Source organism: Haliaeetus albicilla, chromosome 10, assembly GCF_947461875.1.
Source record: "Haliaeetus albicilla chromosome 10, bHalAlb1.1, whole genome shotgun sequence".
In the NCBI taxonomy this organism is placed as follows: domain Eukaryota; kingdom Metazoa; phylum Chordata; class Aves; order Accipitriformes; family Accipitridae; genus Haliaeetus; species Haliaeetus albicilla.
In genome coordinates, this window is record NC_091492.1 from 31,337,572 (window position 1) to 31,353,739 (window position 16,168).

Here is a 16,168-nt window from a genome sequence, read left to right on the forward strand (position 1 = left end):
TCTCAAAGGACATGAACATTGGGGATGTTTTCTAGGACTCCGTTTGAGCAGAGCTTCATATGGACAGCAGAACTGCAGCAGCACCCTGACAGTAAGACTACCAAACCTAGAGATTATAAATGAAAGATTTAGAGACTCATCTGGCCAACACAGGAACAGAGATTTTATTTATTAGGGATCCTGTAAAAATCTGCATTTGGACACTAAAAGACAGTTTGAATGGAGACCTAATGGCACATCAATTCCTGCTCCTCCAACAGGTTATACATCGCTCTTCCTGAGAGCACACTAAACCTTGGCTCTAGCTTTGAACCACCCAACAGCACAAAAATCTTTTGCATCAGCAGATGACACAGTGAAGGGGAGTATGTCCGACTTGGCACGTTCTTGTGGCGTTGTATCAGTGTGAAGAATCATACACACACTCAGCACAACATCACAGTACTAAAGACTATTTTATGACCTAAAGCCACAGGATTTGGGGGCTTGTTGCTTGTGGTCTGGCATGGCAGCAGCTCTCCAAGAACAGCTTGGAGACCATGCTCTGCTAATTAAGATACCTAGAAGAAACAACCCAAGTTTGCCAGAACGCACACAGCACCCCCTGGCAGCTTCCATATTTTGGCTTATTTGTAGTATTGTCGCTCATTGAGAAACCTGGCAAAAATTCCTTCAATAAAAAAAATACTAATTTCAGTGCTTCTGAGAAGAGCTAGAGGTAAACCAAATATTTATTCATTTCTGACACATTTCAGCAGATTGGATGATGTATAACCTTCACCATTTCCAAACAACCGATTCATAGTTAGTATTCTGAGTTTATTGTTTGTATTTGAGAGCACAATACTTTGGAAGTTAAGAAAAAAAAATGGAATTTTATACAAGAATCAACTGTGAAATATAACACAACAACAACTTCCCATTTTCAGCATACCAACAATTCAAAGGATAACATGGTTTAACAGAAAATGATTAATGAGATGCAAGAGATCAGCTTCTCATCTTTTGAGGACAGGATGATAAGCCAACACAGCCATTTAGAAGTAAATAGGCCTCTTTTTAAAGAGCTCTCAAGCGATTTTAAATTTAAGCAGCTGTAACTGACAAATCTAAATAACTGAGAATCTAAATAGTCATTTTTCTCTGCACCCCACAAACTGCAATAGTTCTGCAAAAGAAAAGCACTTTTTTACAGTTCATTTCTAACATTCAGCTGGCAGTTCATTAAAACACACATCCTCTTAAAACAAATTACTGTCTTTCAGTTCTTATATAAGCACTGACCAAGTCCTGTACAAATATTTATGACAATAACATTAAACAATCTTGATGACCCAAAAATCTGGTTAATTCAAAGGTCTCAGAAAAGGCAATAACCCAGCAGGCATAGCAAATGTGTCAGACAGAATAATAGCACAGCATCTGCTCTGAACAGTTGATACAAATTATGGAGATCTAGAGTTTTATTATAGGGCAGAAGCACATGGAAATCATAAGCAGAGGAAAGACAGGTTCTCTTCATGCCAAATTATCACATGTAGAATCGTACATCAGCTGCATTTAAAACTCCATTCTAGATTGCACGGCTACCAGCAATTCCCGTCAAATCTGCAAGCCCTCATTTGGGACCGAAACATGTTTAGGAGTTTCTCAATTTCAAAAGAAATCCACAGCACCAAGTGGACTCAGCATCTCCTATGACTGTGCCAAGCCGGACCTACACAAAACTGGGTCCCCAGATTTACAAACGCTTGTATTGAATTAGAAAACCAAAACACTGAAGATTTATTTTGTTTTAATAGCCATAGTTGATATGAAAATGGATAAAACCACTCTCTAGGCTTTCTTTCTCAGAATGCAATTTCATATTCTTCCTTTCAGAGCCACATCTGATGCCTGGCATTCCTCTTGCAGCTCTCCACCTCTTGAAGCTCTTCAGAGGGCTATGCAAGGGGCCAGCTGCTTCCATGAGCATAAGTTTGAAGGTTCAAGATCCTGTGCTGCCAATTCTGACTTCAGCTCCTATCAAACAGATCAGCAGCAGCCAGGGAGCTCTCCTGCAATATGTGTTCCCTTTTATTGAAGCCCCTAGCACCCCACCTTGCAATATCGTGTTACCCTGGCTTAATACAGTTCCCCCAAACCCTCTCTTTTCTTCTGTTGCATTTCCTAATGGATTGAAGATGGATCAAAGCAGGAGGTTTCTCCCCAACTTGATCCATTTGAGAAGACTAAAGACAAGCATTCAAAGCAAAGCCAGGCTCTGGCAGTCTCCTGAACTGTGACTTCTCCACGACAGAAGGATTCAGGCTGGGGTGGAACAGGACACAGACACTTGCCTATGCCCTCAGCCCCCAAACAGAACTGTTCTGATCCACGCCCGCATCAGTATTACCCATCTTTTGGGATGAAACATCCTTAGTCTCTGCATTGGTTTCAATTGAGGAATCTATCTTTTTTTATTTCAACACAAGAAGAAATGGTTTACATCTGAAGCAGTTCAGAAAAACAAACTCCGATTCCTTTGTAACTATGGGGCTGGATCCAGGCTCAGGAGGACCTCTGCTCAAACCTTTCTGGTTTGAAGCCCAGCAGTAGTGATATCCCAGACACATACAGCTAACGCTAACATTCTCCACTTTTCCTTCCCCCGTTTAGCCAGTTTTGACAAAAATCTCTCCACATGAAGATGAGCTGCCTGGTTCTCATTCTACAGCTAGAACCCTGGTGAACCTGCAAGACCGGCCACTTTTTGCTTTACATGAATACTTCTATAAGCAGCTTTTCCACATGACCTGGTAATGCTGACACTCAGCTTCTCAGACAGAGCTGTCTGATCATGGGAGATGTGACAGGTGGCACGGTGTTATGGTTGCAACACTTTGCGAGGGAAGGAAGAAGGGAAAAACCCAAATTAACTGAGACTTTGCAGAAGTCAGTTCGCATTCCACTTCTGATTTCTGATTATTGTATTCACTTCTCTGCACCTGCAGGAGACCGTGAACCCTATTCTGAGAGTGGGCATGCTTCCTCCTTCAGCCTTTCCAGATGACCAACTCCAGCCCACAGCCTCTTTCACCCAGTTACAAGCCTTAAGCAAATTTTGGCCTTACACATTCCTCCTGCTTGTCACTTATCTACATCAGATATGACAAGGGACAGCAAGAACATTTTCTTAGATGAATGTGAATTAGGAGCTGCACCTCTGCATGACAAAACAAAAACAAAAAAAATCAGAGCTGCAATGTTTATGTCCCAAACTATCTTTTCAGCCAGGACTTTTGAGTCAGGCCAATTTATACTCAAAACACAACGTAACTTATCACTGGGAAGGATAGCGTGGCAAAGAAAAACTCCACACAATAAACCTACACAAAGCTGCTTCCCAGCCCTGCATGGTCTCATACTTACTGGTTAGCTTGCTGAGAAGGCAACAGTGAGGTCAGGAAGGACCAAAAAAGCCAGGTTAGATGGTGAACAGTACAATTACTAACCAGTCACAAAGACAAAAAGAAGATACGTTTCTCAGACAATAAAAATAAAGACATCAGCTACATGCACTTGAGAGACCAGGATGATACTCTGCGCTTAAGTGGTACTGTGAAAGTACACCACTTACAGAAGTGAAGAGCAATTTGCTTTTCAACCATATAGCCTCTTCATGTCTATTGTGACTCAGCTACAGCATGGAGAGGGCTTGTTACAAGAAGTGGTCTGTAAACAACAATTAAAAAATAACCATTGATTAGGAAAGCATTTGGCTTGAAGTGTCTGGCAAGCCCTCTCCAAAGAATATCTGTCTGCTGGGAGTGGCAGATGTGCAGACATTTTAGGGTCAGTCTTGAAGGTTTCAGCCTCATAGACCCATACCCCTATGAGAACTAGAGACTTTATTTCGCAATTACCTGTGTTACTACTACTTGCTACTAACTGACAACAGTATCTTCCCTCTATATAAATATCTGAGGAATGGTCCCCACCAAAATCAAAGAGTAGCTAATAGCCTTTATATGCAAGTTATCTAAGCCGTAATCACAGTAAACCATCTTACATTGTACTACAACAGGAAACTCAGTTATCCCTTTAGAAGTCCCTCTCCTCTGCTGATGACACTCCATGTTCTGCACAGCCCCATCAATAGCTTTCCAGGACAGATGGTGACACAGATCCCTTCTAGCTAAAGTAATAGCATTAAATTACTCATAACAGGGAACCCAGAGAAGCAGATGCACCATGATTAGCAAGAATGCCAGTTACTTAAAGGCTTCTATTAAAATAAATCTCTTGGCACAGCAGCATAGCATGGGACACAGCACATGACCTCACCATAACAATCATAGATGAATAATTCCCATGAATGTCATCTAAACATTGGGCTAGCCTAACCCCATTTATCATCTGCCCTTCACAACAGGAGACAAACGGCTGCAATCAAAGCCTTCCACTAGCAAAGACAGGTTGATCAGTTCTCAGATCTTCCACCCCCTTTCCCAGTCAGAAATGTGCCTCACTACCAGCTAACAACACGGAGCACATCTTGCAAAGCCTTAGTCCAGCAAACTTGACCTGGCACAGCTGAGTGGGGCCAGGTGACTAAATGCAACTTGTACGTTTTTCTAGCGGGGTACAGCTCAGTAAAGGAATGATAGTTGCTGGCAACAGAAACCCCCACAACCTGGGGAGTCACACTGCAGCTGGAGGAAGAGCATTCACAGAACAAGAATGCATAATGCTGGATAAAACAGCTATGATACGCCTTATTGTATCAGCTGGAGAAATACAGAAGTCAGGCTGTGGAAATTAAACTTGCCTCGTAGTGTTTTGCTTCTGGTGAATTAGAAGAAAAAACAACCCCACCAACTAACGCAGCATTGCTCAGAAGAACACCAAGAAGAATGTTATCCTAAACCAACAGTCCTTCTCCTTGTGTTTCAGCCCCGAAGCAAAGCACAGGCTGCACACAGGCGCAGGTGCACACACAGAGAATCTCTGCAAAGCCTACAGCAGCACTGCAAATGGCTCAGTGGTTTAGTCTCTCCTAAAGTTTGGGGTTTTTTATTATTATTACTTACTACTTTGAGCACTGCAATGGTACTGCAGAGAACAGTAAAGACAGGGTAGGTTGCATGGTCATAATAGGCAATCCAGGCATTGTTCTAGCTTTAAAAAATAGATTATAGCTATAATCTTACCTTGTTTACCACTGATTATTGTTTATGGTACAACTCCTCAATCTGAGTAAGTTAGATAGTGATTACAAAAGGTTGACATGCTTTAGTTGCACGATGAAGTTTCTTGGTGCATTACAGCAATATATTTACACAGTACCAGTGGCCTACTTCAATGACACATGAGAGTTTTGATTTGAAATTATTTGAATTACAAAGACTGACAGCACTATGTTTGGTAGACCTATTGTCCATGAATAATGAAGACACAAATCATTGCCTGGAAACAATAATCAGAAGATTTTGGGGGTTTTTTTTGCTCCAGTTCCCATTTGGCAACAGGGTATTTTGATAGTCCAGATAAATTCTTCTGGGAAAATCCATTAAAATAACACTGAAGCCTTGGGACTTTTTTTATCCCATTTAGACACAGATATGGATACAAGAAGTTTACAGCTGGTTGATGGTTTTGGTTAACAAGGACAGCAAAGGCATCTATGTAACCACTGAACAAGAACATGACAGCAAATATCCCCAGAGGGTCCTGCTAACATACTTGCTCATACTGTTGTGGCAAGGGAGGCTGAGAAAACATTCTCTATGACCAATTACTTTTTTTTTTTTTTAATTGTTTTGGATGCTAAGGCTACCACAAATGCCAATTAAGTCCCCAGAAACAGACCTGTCCTTTGGGAACCAGAGAAAGCCTAAATTGCCTCACGCAATCCACCAGACAACAAAAATGCCTGAAGCTACTTAGGAAGCTACTCCTGCCATCATTGGATAGATTTTAAGACCTGGTTTCACTAAGCAGACCTATTTTTTTTATTTTCTTCTGTTCAGCTTTAGAAAGGAAGTACAAAGGCACCTAAGATGTAAGGGGCTGAGTAGCAAAATTTAGGCTGGGAGAGGAATAAACTACTTGTTTTCAATCTCTTCCATACGTGAAGGGAAAAATATTCCCAACTATCTCCAGCCGGACGTTATTTAGGCTGATGGAGATTTCACTCTTCTAATTGATTTTCCAAAGCATTGCCTTCTTCCCATCACCAACTGCCTTCCTCAATGTGCTCCAGGCAGCTGCCTACCAGCCATCATCATCATCCCCTACCCGCAGGCACTGTGCAAGCGCAGAAGCTGCATGTACTAAGAAGGTACCAGTTAGCCTATGACTGGTGCATTGCACGTGACAGCCTTTTACAGAAATGCTGGGAGAGGTTATAAGCACTGCAGCCGACTAGCCTCAGCCATGTATCTGGCCTTATTGTGGTGATACTAGCATTCAAACACCACAAATAAAACAGCATGACAACAGATGCACAGTTTCGGCCATAGCTGCTGCAAGCCAGAATTAAACAGCACCTAAAACCAGAAAGCCAATGATAGAGATACTGGAAAATAACAAAAGGTCCTGAAACTAATGCATGGCTTATTCTTAACACATTTTCCCAGCACAGGATTTTTGTACATGGATAACATGTACAGTGACGATGTGCATGCACATGGGTGTATCCATTCTATCTTCAGCTGTCTCTTGCTGCGGTATGACTCAGCTCTGTGTTCTGTTAACCACTCCTTTCTGAGCACTTGAACTGACATCTAATTCATTACGAGCAATCTGCTTTCACCACCAGCAACCTTCTGCCTGCTGATACAGATATCTGATAGACCAGGCACCATTCATGGTCAGTATTTACTGCAGGTAATCAAAAATCAGGTCTTTGACTATGAAAACAAAATGTTGGTTTACCCTAAAAGCACAGTAGTCGTACCTCCCAAGCTGGTTTTTGTTGTTTTTTCTTTTCAAAATGTGTGTGTGTCAAAGAACTGAAACACACAATTAAAATCCTATCACCACAATCAGGGTGATACCTGAGCAAAAAGCTTTTTTTCAGTGTGAAAAAATGGAGCAGAGGAGACGGTACTGTTCCACTCTTACAGAAGCTAAGGAGAACTTCAGATCAGATCAAAACCAACATAATTTTATCAGTGTATAACATGTTCTAAGAGCAAACAGGAAGTTACATGAATTAAATTAAAAATAAAAATCACCCTTACTGTTATTAATGCAGTAGAGTGCTGAAGTAGAACAGCACACAGAACTTCTTGCTGACAAAGGCTTTTGTGCCACAGTCAGAATAGCCGAGTCCTCTCACATTAAAGATGAAGGAATCAACAAAAGGGCACCATTTTGAAGAGGGAAGAAGTAACCTGATGACACAGAGCTGCTGGCAGGGCTACGTCTAGTACCCAGATCTTTCAAGCCCCATTTCAGCATCCTAACCATGATGCGGCAGTCATCTCCATTAGGGACCTTTACCAAAATACAGCAAAACAGTCCCCAAACAGGGAAGAGAGGGAAGCTTCTCTACTCCTGTTTTGCAGGAGATGAGCATGGTCTTAATGTTTATATTGGAAAGACAATATTAAAGGTAGGCAGGACCTAGGATCCCTGTTACCCAAGGGATGGGTTTTAATACTACTTTTGAGCCTGCACTTTGTAAGGTACAAATCAGAAACAATCCACATCAAGTCAGACTGGCAGTCCTTCAACAACAAAACTGCTGGAGGACAGTAAGGGACTTGTGAGTTTTGTTCTTGTTACTCAAAGGCAAGGCTTACTACATCTCATTGTGCACACTTAAGTTGGCACTATCTTAACAGGAAACCAAGTCCAACTGCAAAGGTGTTTCCCACTCTCCCCAGTAACACTATTCCTGCCCTTTCAGAAGTTGTGGACACCACAGGACCGTGTTTTTGTTTACACCATGTGCACCACATTATGAATGCAGGCAACTTCAAACTGCAACATCTGTTTCCATGGCAATGGGACTGCATCAGCAATCCACTGGGTCTAGTTTAGGCCATCTTCACTCAGGCTTCAGCGCTGCACACAAATCATTACCATTAACAGCAAACCAAGTGATGTCACTTGTAACCATGGTGCCCACATCTGAGGTTTCCATGTGCCCTTTGCGCTCTAACATGCATCCTTCACGCATGACAATTATTTTAATCCAATTAGCGCTGTTAAAAAAAATAATACACAAAGGGCCAGTGTCAATACTTATTTAGCAAAGGAAGGTTAGTTCGAGTCAACAAGATAACGAGCAGAACATGAAGCTTTACAACAGCACTTTGACTCCGAGCCTCACTGCACTGGACACATAGGAACGACCTGAAACCCTGGGGAGAGGAGAAAGAAATCTCTTCCTCATCAATGGCTTTATTAATAAAGGCAAAAGAGCAGCTGTTTTAAATATCCTTCTTCTGGGTTTGATCAATGGCTGGGCAATGTGCAGTGCTTCATTCCATCTAGGCAATACCCCTTCCCCAAAACACCAGTGCTTCACCACCTGAACATAAAACCTGGTCTTAAGTGTTACTACCATCTAGTTGAAAACAAACAAAAGGAATCCTAAAATGAGAGAGAGAGAGAGTTTTAAAGTGTGTGTGTGTGTGTGTGTGTATGGAAATTGCAAGACTCCTCATCCTGGCAGAAATCTAGTCATAATGCCATGAAATGACGGCCACTTTCCAGGCTGCTGTATCAGATGGCCAAAGAGGACAGCTCTATCAATATGGAGACATTCCAGAGAGACCTAAGACTTTGCTGACCATGAGCACAGTCTCCTCCAGATCCACACACTTTACAGATCAGCGAACCACCTTCACATCCCTGCCCAACGCTGGGTTTGGAAGCAATGCATCCTCCAGCAGATCAGAAATCACAGAACTGACTCGGTCTCAGCAGGAGTGAGTCTGTTGTACACACTCTGCGGTTGGGGTTATGCTCAGAGCCATCAGGACAGCCAAGTACCTTTTGCCCTTCCTCCTCAAGATAGTTTGGCTTCATTGGGGATATCCAAACACACCAGCTTATTAGGTAGATGGTTTTGAGAGTAACCATAAAGTAGTTAATATCTGTCTTCCCAACCTAGCGCTGCACAGCTGCAATTTCCAGGAGGGTTCCCCTTTGGGTCCCTCCCAGCTCTGCAGGGAGCTGCCATCTTATCACCTCCCTGCCTGCAGCAAGGATACTATGGGGCTCTTCCCTCAAGTTTACCAAAAAAGAATTGGGACTATCCCAGAGGAATTGCTGCCTTTTGTCCTGTGCTTCAGTCACTGTGTAATGCTGCCTCCAAGGAGATACTAAACACACAAAGAGAAAGATGATATCACCCGGGAATGGTCTTCCTGGCAGAGAGAAGCACATGTAGATCTGCTTTCTGACAGGAGGTACGTTAGTGTCCAGGAGACCCCGGGTCTGTTCCTGACACCTCTTCACTCTCCTGAGAGCAGTCTGAGGTGGGGGTCACAGCCCTTTGCGCTGCACCCAGGCTGCAAGAACCTCCTCCCTCTGGGTTTCCAGCCCCAAATCCTGCAAGACTCCCAGCCAGCAGAGGCAGGGCAAAGCTGAGCGTGCAGAAGGCCCTGAAGAAGGGACCATTCTCACCCAAGCAGGTGCAGGTTACCTGCGCCGCATCTGCAGCACCATCATTCTTGGCTGCTTTTCTTGTAATGTAAAACACATTCCTAAAAAAAGTCCTAAAACTTAAAGGCAGGACAGGTTGTCAGCAGCAGGCTCTCGCAAGACAGAGCAAAAATATGTGCAGCATCAATTTGTACAAATGTTGCTGCACTGCATTATTTACAATCAAGTCTAGATATTAATGAAGCTGTTTGTACAAAACCAGGATATTTTGGGGACAATCAATTGTGCAAGACTATAAATAATTTACAGCATTAAGAGAACCATTCTCATGGCCACTCATTAATCACTTTGCCTTACCAAGATGCCCAGTCACACTCCTACGGAGCCAGGGCTGGATGTGCCAGAGGCACATGAATTAGGAATCACTTTATTATGGAGATACCTCAAACTTGTTTACCCCACATGCTCCATCTTTCAACATATCTACTACTCAGTATTTCATCTTACCTTGACTATTTCCTTCCATGACTTTAAATGCATTTTTCACTGTATTAACTATTCCACAGACACTGTCTGTGAGAATTACTGTCCCTAGTTCCAACGGAGGTAAAGCAAGTTGCCCATTATTATATCGTGAGTCAGAGATGAAATTTCAACTCAAGGTGTTTTGGATCAATTCTGATACTCTGACTACATCCCTTAGATGTTAGGAACCCAGTGCAATTATTCACTAACAATAGGCTGTATGCTAAAATACTGGAAGACTGGCTTAAAGTAACCCCTTACAGTTTTCCTAATACTTAATTCATCACTTGCCTTCAGGTATTTGAAAAAGTGAGAACCTAATCTGGGTCAGCAGTCAAGATTTTGTCCATACATCAGAAACCTTCTTTCATAAGAATAAAAAAAAATAAAGAAGGAAACAGCATTTTTGACAGCCACAAGCTCAGCAGGATTATCAGTGCTGCATCCTGTATTAAAACCAGTACAAATCTGAAGTTTAAAATAATTTTTGTGTCATAGCCTTACCTCAGCTTCACTCAGTTTTGTTAAAGAAAGACAGCACATGTAAACTGTCAAGGCAACATAGCTCACTACTGTAAAATCAATCTTTTTTTCACCAGGTATGGTGAATAACAGCCAGTTTAAGAACTGTTCCAGGATAACAACTACAAAACAAGAAAAAAGTAAATGCAGAAAAGATGTTTGATATTTCTGTATGTTTTCCCAAAATGATAACCTGTATGGGTGTTGCTGTCAGCTGTGCAAATCAGACCATAAGTCTAGTAGCACTGAACGTACCTGTACTGCCCTTGTTCTCAAAGCTAAGCAACTGTGAGTGTCCTACTCTGCTCTTTTGGAAAGATGCAAGCCCTCATGATCACAATGAAAAGGTTATGAAAACCAGAGGAAGAAGAGAGAACATGGAAGTCACAGGTTTTTAATGCTGCAGCATAGACATTGGCAGAAGAGCTCCAAAACAGGCTTTTGGTTTTAGACTTGTGAATCTTCCAGGGTCTCTGGAGCTGTCAGCAGTGTCACCTGCTTTTAAAATTAAACCATATATGTCTATCTGTCCAGATGGCCAAGGCATCTGCAAGTGAAACAAAAATAATCAGCCATCCAGTTCTTCACTGTCCAGAGATGAAGGGTTAGTTTGTTTTCCCCCACTCAATCAATCTTTCACCATCTGCTGAGCCTGCTGGCAATTGCCAAGCGTAGCTAAGAGTTTAAGGGACATGACTTCTGCACCCAGATATCAGGATGTGGCCTCAAGTATTACCACCACCAAGCACATTTTTTAAGTCTATTCTCAAAGGTGGTGCCTGAGAGCTACACACAAATGAAGGAGAAAACAGGACAGCACAGGGGTCTGGAGACTAAAATGACAGAAAAATCATGATCCTTCAGAAAGGAGGGAAGTGACTCAGGATACTCCATCAGCAGTCACGACAGGTGAGTACAGCACACTGCACATGCTTGGGAAACACGCTCTGATTTTTCAGGGAAGGCAATAAATGTCCCTGAGGGACTGTAGAAGAGAGGCTCATGTTAAAAGATGAGAAGAATCCTCAATTCCCAGGATCCTGCCCGAGTTCAGCAGACAGTGCTGAGCAGACGGATTATCTTTTACAGATTGCCTCAAACAGGGGCCAGAGTCCTTCCCCAGTTGTGGACCGAGCCTTGAAGTGCTGAATGACAAAGTATTAACATTATTAGCTTATAAGGATGATGCAGCATCTTAAAATAAGTCTCATCCTCAAAAGGCAATCACTAGGTCCAGAAGAATATTTTTAAAGTACACTATCTTTGGAGGAAGGTCACAAGTACTCAGAGAAAACTGCATGGAGAAAATGAGGACCAGACTTATTTACAGCAGAGAAAGTAAGCTATGCACACCGATATAAAAATAAGATTTAATAACAAGAAGAATTCTCTCATCTTATGTAAGGGTCAGAAGGGCAACGGTCTTTCGGAATCTCCTGGCATATGGAGCTGTAGTAATGAATGGTATTAAGATGATAAATCGGCTGACCTTTGGCTAATAACATACTGATCTTTCTGACAAACACATTCAGATCTGGGAATATAAGCTTTTATGAGATAGAGACTTAACATTAAAGTGTGTGTTGTTCCTGGGGCGAGGGGGAGGCATACAGAAAGGTAAGTTCTCTAAACACACAAGAAAAGGAAGCAAGTGTTACAGCAAAGGACAGCTGTTGAGACACAAATATGCAGGACACTTAGAAGACGAACAATTAAGAGACCCTTTAATAAGATCTATCTAATGTATAAAACACAACGGTTCTATCCTTATTCTTGTCTCCTCACAAAGACAGAAATATTGCACGTGCCTTTGATGTGATGTGCGGAGTCAGAGAAGACGTCCAGGACAGAGTCCTCAGTTCAGCATTTCTGCAGGAAGAAACAAATCCCTACAGATGCTTACAGTCGTCCCCTCCATAAACAGTTTGTGCTTCATGAAACACGTTTCAGTGCTCATCTCTAGTTGCTTTCAGCTTACGTTAGCATACGAGCCTGCAGCTTCCCCAGACCAAACTGCAGCTCTCCCAGTCCTATGGGCAGCTCTCAAGGTCAAGTTTATCTAAAGAACTCTCACCCCTGGAAGCAGGACAGGCTTTTAAATGCGTGTACAGATTTTTAGGAAAAAGCTACACTACAAAACTATTGTCTAGAAAAGAGGTGCAAAGAATGATTCACTGTTTTGAAATATTTCACCTGTTTTACACAGGTCACAGTAGGAAGGAAGATCACTGGTTCTGAGCTAAGATATAAAAATTAGTATGTTTTAATTGGTATAGCAAAAGAGACAAAAAACCCAGCAATTATGCAAAAAAACCCTTGTGCATATGGAAGAGCTAAGACCTAACTGCTCTGTGGCTACTGCAGCAAGGGCTCCCAGCCTGAAGACGTTGACAACACTGCATGAGAGTTTTCCCATGAAAATAGGGATATCAATAGTCTAAAATTTAATAGAGAAAAACAATTCAGTTCAGATCTGCTAGGCTCCAAGCAAGTCAAGGGTACATTAAGCCCTTTGCTGTAATGTAAAATTAACTTATTTATGGAAGAATTTAAGTGCTATTTAAAGGACTGAAACCTCTGTCTCTGTAGATAATATTTCAGAAGCTAGCAGAAAGCAACACTTAAGAGACTTGTTGCTCCCCTTCCCCCACCCTCAAATTGAAAAAAAAAAAAAAAAAAAAAATTAAAAAGCAAAGCAGCAGGCCACTCACCTCAGTTTTCACAGCTTTATATACCAGCCTGGAGAACTTCAAGAGGAATTAGAGAGCAACACGAGCATGCACACAATGATTTATTGCATGTCTCGCCTGCCTAGTGGCACAGAGAACCAACAGAGATGCTGGATTATATACTGCACAATTTTAATTCTCCCATCCAGTACACATAGTAAAATATGAGTACAGCCTGTCCCAGTTTAATGGAAGGATCCTTTGCTACTTGGGCGTGATGCTGCTTACATCAAATCTGGTGGAAATTTTTGTTAAAAGTTCTAAGAAGAAGGGACTGTTTTCTCATGAAAGGAGATGAAAGGATCTTCCACTGCAAAGCAAAAACCTCCACCAAAACATCTTTGAAAAGTGACTGCAGTGCTACAGCTTGAGTCTGAACATCCCTGCCCACATGGCTTTAAAAGCACTATTTCCACAGAAAGAGTTCCCAGAGCAACTGCATGGGACAGTTGCTTCAGCCCTCAGGTGAGAAGGTGCTTTTGGAAAACTTTCATTTTGAGGATGCTGAAATCTAGGAAAATTATTTGATTGCTCTTAAAAGAGCAACTTTACACCAACTTCTCTGGAGTTTAATAGGGATCTTCACTCATGAGCTTGAAGTTAAACGAGTGATCAAGTACATGCTTAAGGCTCTCTAAAACCCTTGAGGAATAATTGTGACATCTCCTTTTTACACTGTTGGAAAACTGTTGCTTACAGGACCAGGCTGACTAGTGTCTCCAGCAATAATGACACCATACTGTACACAACAAATGTCTTTGAAATGAACCTTCTGCTTTTAAGAATCACCCCTCTCCCCGGGAACTGCTTTAAGTCATTCTGTTCTACATTTCAGCCAAAGATTTCTAAGAAATGCCTCTACACTGCTGTTTTATACAGATATCTCAGCTTGTTCCCCTCAGGGAGTTCAGTATACAGAGCTTGCTTCTCCTGTGGCCTCCTTACACGTTTCAGAGGAGGGGGGGGGGGGGGAGACAGACATGAAGCACTTTCTCATTCTCTGAAAAGAACGGAAGTCATGCTCCCCACTGCTCTCTCCCCAGTGCTTGTCTCAAAGACAAAACCTCCACTTTTAAATCAAACTGAAGAAAAAGGACATTTGATATCATGGTCTAGGAAAAGCTCCCACTGAAGTCAGCAGGAATTTTTCCACCAATTTCAGGAAGAGTTGAAGCAGATAACTACCAAACACTAAGAAAAAGAATATAAACCCCACATTCTACCCTAAGTGGGTTTTCTGGTTTCGTTATTTCTTTTTTTCAAATTTGAGCCGAGACTAGTATTTTCAATAAAAAGCACAGGTAACTTTTCCTCTTGTACTACTTGTACACATAACACAGTAAAGTCACTTGCTTGTCATGCACTTCTCTAGCTCACCTAGATCTTGGGCTACATGCAGTGTTTCCAGCTTACCCCCAGGTAAGTGGAGGGAGATCAGAGACCTGACTTGACACCAGCTATTGCACCTGATCTAAGAGGAAACCTTACTTTGCTACATATCAATGCACTAGAAAATTAGAGCACATCTGAAGCAGGGCTGGATAGCAATTTGGAGGTGTCGTTTCTCAAGCAGTTTCCTGGGCCAGAGAACTTCCCCTTGCAGGAAACCCTAACGACTTATCATGTCCTTTGACATTAAGATATGGCCAAAATCACTGGCAAGTGAACAAAGTGGAATCCAGTGTTCTGCATTAATGAAATAAAAATAAGTATTCTAACTTCTGAAAATGAACAGCAAATTCAGTCCCCCTGACCAAGTCCTCCACATCTCACAGGAGGCCCCCACAGACATTCCCCAGTTAATGATTCATCCTCCGTTAAATCAGGTGGGCTCCTCCTTCTTAATCAGATCATTCTCCTGTACGCTCTGCTGCTCACTGACAAGTTCTGCATCCATCAACCAGCTCTTTATTCAAAACAGCTGAGCCAAATTTCGAAGAAAAATTTGTAAGAAAATAATTACAACAATATTCAAAGCAGCTACAGCATCAGGAAAACTTACACAAAAATGAAGCCACACACACACACCATACACTGTTTTAACAGTCAAGTCCAAGTGCACGAGTCCTTAAAGGAACACAGTTGGGTGGTCAGGGGAGAAATGGGGGAGTTGGGCTTTTGCTTTGGTTTTTGGGGTGGTTGGGGTTTTTTTTAATTCATTTTAGGTTTTACACCAAAGCAGATTTTTCTAGAATTGCTTCATCCTGCCACAGAAAGAGGAGTTCTACTGCAAACTCAATATTAGACATGTGTTTTGCTGGATGAGCAAAATTAAATTTTATTTAAAGCATGGGACAATGAAATAACCCTTCAGATTAATTTCCTTTTAAAAATGCTCCTGGTTGGATTTCAAACACTGGGAGAATATGGGCACAGAGGATTTGAGTTACAAAACCCCAACATTTTAATTAACTGCTTTATTGAATATGGGGAATTCAACAAAAATTCCCATCAGTATTCAGAAGCCTATTAAAAATAATCTAAGTTTTATGCCCAAACTGATTAGTATCTGTTTCATAGTGGTACATAAGCAAAGAAGTGTTACATCCAGATTTTTCCCTCCCAAACTCAAAGTTATGCCTTTCAAAAGGCATACGCTCTCAAATTTATACTAGAGTGTTTCTTCCCAACAAAAGAGCACGAGCCTTTGGTATGCGGCTGGAACTGGCATGACCAGTAACCACAACCCAACTGAGAAGCAGTAGGTGCTTAAGCTGTACAGCTTGATCACTTCCAGGTAGGTACCCGCATACTTGGGCTCAGTGCTTCTTTCCATAGGAATAGCCTAT

The 16,168-nt window shown here is 41.9% G+C and overlaps 1 protein-coding gene across 12 annotated transcripts in view; it reads right to left on the reverse strand.

Annotated features, from left to right (window-relative positions):
• PITPNM2 (phosphatidylinositol transfer protein membrane associated 2) overlaps positions 1-16,168 on the reverse strand; it is a 142,536-nt gene that overhangs the window by 55,226 nt on the left and 71,142 nt on the right. The window lies entirely within an intron of this gene.